We start from the raw sequence: 2,996 nt of genomic DNA on the forward strand, positions 1-2,996 counted from the left end.
TATCAGGCACAACGCTTTGAACCATGAAGAATTTGTACCAGATTTTTGCAGAGTTTTGATATTTTTAAAATATTTTTTTGCAATTGTCTGATAATGTAGACATAGACTTGCCGAAATGCATCAATAAATTAAAATGATATTTTTTTCACTATTGTTACAATCATCTGAAATGGAACTGTCGAAGCATGATATTCAAGCAATTTTGCTATTCAACTTAAAAAAAAGATGTAAAGCAGCTGAAACTGCTTGCAATATCAACGAAATGTTTGGTGAGGAAATGACCAGTAAGTATTCAGCTCAAAAATGGTTTAAATGATTTTGTAGTGGAGACCTGAACCTTGAAGATCATGATCATAGTGGACACCCATCTGTTATCAATGACAGTCAATTAAAGACCTCATTGAGAAAGATCCATGTAAAACCACTCGAGAACTGGCAAAAGAACTTCAAGTTAACCATAAAACTGCCTGCAACCATTTGCATGCGATCAGAAAATCAAAAAAGCTCAACAAATGGGTACCATGCGATTTGAATGAAAATCGGAAAATGCGCAGGTATGAAATTTGCTTGTTGCTTCTTCTCCATAACCAGACCAATTCATTTCTCGACCATATTGTAACTTGTGATGAAATGTGGATTCTGTGCAATAATAAAAATTGTTCTTCACGGTGGTTGGACCAAAATGAAGCACCGAAAACCTTCCCTATACCCGAGTTCTTCAGAAAGAAAGTTATGGTGACTGGTGGTATACTGCTGGACTCATCCATTATAACTTCTTAAAACCCAGAATAACCATTACTGCCATGAAATTGCTAGAATGAACAAAAAACTGCTACTCCTCCATCCCAGATTGGTCAACAGAAGAGGGCCAATCATTTTTCATGACAATGCTCGATCACACGTTTCACTGATGATGCTCCAGATGTTGAGGGAACTTGGCTATGAAGTTCTTCCCACCCAGCTTATTCTCCAGACCTTTCTCCTACCAACTACCACTTTTTCAAGCATCTTGATGATTTCCTGCAAGAGGAGTTCCTAAAATCAAACTGATGCTGAAAGTGTGTTCAAAGAGTTCATCAGCTCCAGAATTCCAGATTTTTATGTTATTGGAATAAACAAACTTGTAACTTGTTGGCAAAAATGTGTTGATTGTAATGGTACTTATTTTGGTGAATAAATCTTCACATGCATGCATGTGAAGATCCTACGTGCTGCTAGCACATGAGGTGAAATCGATACTGAGATGTCTGTACTTTTCTTTGTAGTTTTAAAAAGGTAAGGGCTATTTTTATTATATTCACTGCATTAACCATGCGTGTTTACTTAGAGTGAAATATGTGGCTTTCGAGTGTTGACTCTTCTTTCTAGCATAGCTGGTATATTTTGCACCCTAAGTTTTATGTATGTATATATATATGTGTGTGTGTGTATATTCTTTTATTTGTCTCAGTCATTTGACTACGACCATACTGGAACACTGCCTTTAGTTGAGCAAATCGACCCCAGGACTTATTCTTTGTAAGCCTAGTACTTATTCTATCGTTATGTTACGGAAATGTAAACATACCAGTATCGGTTATCAAGCGATGTTGGGTGGGGGGACAAACACAGACACACAAATATATATATGTATACAATGAGCTTCTTTCAGTTTCCATCTACCAAATCCACTCACAAGGCTTTGGTTTGCCCAAGGCTATAGTAGAAGACACTTGCCCAAGGTGCCACACAGTGGGACTGAACCCTGAACTGTGTGATTGGTAAGCAAGATGTATAGATGTATGTACAGTATCTCACAAGTATGTACACCCCTAAAAATTTTCAATAAAATTGCCATTACTTTGATAATATTGAAGGAAATCAAACGAAATTTATACTGAATAAAATATATTATACATGCAAACTTTATACAAATTTGGAACACAAAACAAACATTTTCAAAGATATGGACGAAATATTAATTTTCAAATGATACAAAAATATGTAGATCTTAAAGGATTATTTGCTATATTCAATAATTAGTGTGACCAACTTCTGGGTATAGAGTTGACTAAATTTCCGCATATAACCAACTAGCTTAAAAGCCACCCTGTTGGGTTGTTTTTCAGTTAGTGTATAGGTTTTAAGCAACTGACCCCGAATAGTAAGATCTGCAAACAGATCTCTGACTTGTTTTGGAGAATTTGTTGCAGTTGCTTCATCCAAAGTCATAGCCCAATGATGATCATATTATCACAAAAAATCGTGTAAAAGAAATTTCCAAAAACAATCGCAGTAATGAAAACATCAGAATCCAAAATTTCAGGATTACAGGTCTAGATTCAGCTCGGGATCTTTTAAATTTATTCATGGAGTTAGCCTTTAGATTATACAAGTTATTGTACAAAAAAATTTGGTTGCAAAATGTCACATGAAAAAATCGCTGAAAACAATTACAGTAATGAAAATTTGGGAATCCAAAATTTCAGGATTGTGCTTTCAGTAGAAAGGATTTATTAAAGTTGAAAAAGTGTGACACACTGACATTCACATTTATTATATTTGATATGTTTAATTTTGGGGAATCTTTATTTCAATTAAAGTGTATTTTATATGTATGTGTGTGTGTGTAAATATATATGTATTAAAGAAAGCAAAAAATAAAGCAAAAATAATAGTGACAGGAATTTCTGTCAAAGAGACATGCTTAAACAAAGTTGTACATCATTTCCCTCTTTCTCTCACACACCCACTCTTTCTCTCTCTTTTATTATTACTCCTACTACCACCATCAACACTACTACTTGTAATAAAACATCATCAGCTCTCCCTAAATTTCTGACTCTTTCTCTCCCTCTCTTTTCATTTCTCTCTCTCTCTCTCTTCACCACCACCCTCACCATTTCTATGCCTACAATTACTCTCACCCCATCATGATGAATAGTTGGAGTGTCATTGTATGTGTGTGTATATATATATATATATATATGTATATATATATATATATATATATATAT

The 2,996-nt window shown here is 34.4% G+C and overlaps 1 protein-coding gene across 1 annotated transcript in view; it reads left to right on the plus strand.

Moving 5' to 3' along the window:
* The first annotated feature begins 46 nt into the window (after positions 1-46).
* The window catches only part of LOC106879820 (uncharacterized), a 65,375-nt gene continuing 62,425 nt past the window's right edge, over positions 47-2,996 (plus strand). The window contains exon 1 of the mRNA XM_014929526.2: positions 47-1,275. The gene's annotated coding sequence lies outside the window, so the exon portion shown is untranslated. The remainder of the gene's footprint in view (positions 1,276-2,996) is intronic.

The sequence above is a fragment of the Octopus bimaculoides genome, chromosome 2 (genome assembly GCF_001194135.2).
Source record: "Octopus bimaculoides isolate UCB-OBI-ISO-001 chromosome 2, ASM119413v2, whole genome shotgun sequence".
In the NCBI taxonomy this organism is placed as follows: Eukaryota; Metazoa; Mollusca; class Cephalopoda; order Octopoda; family Octopodidae; genus Octopus; species Octopus bimaculoides.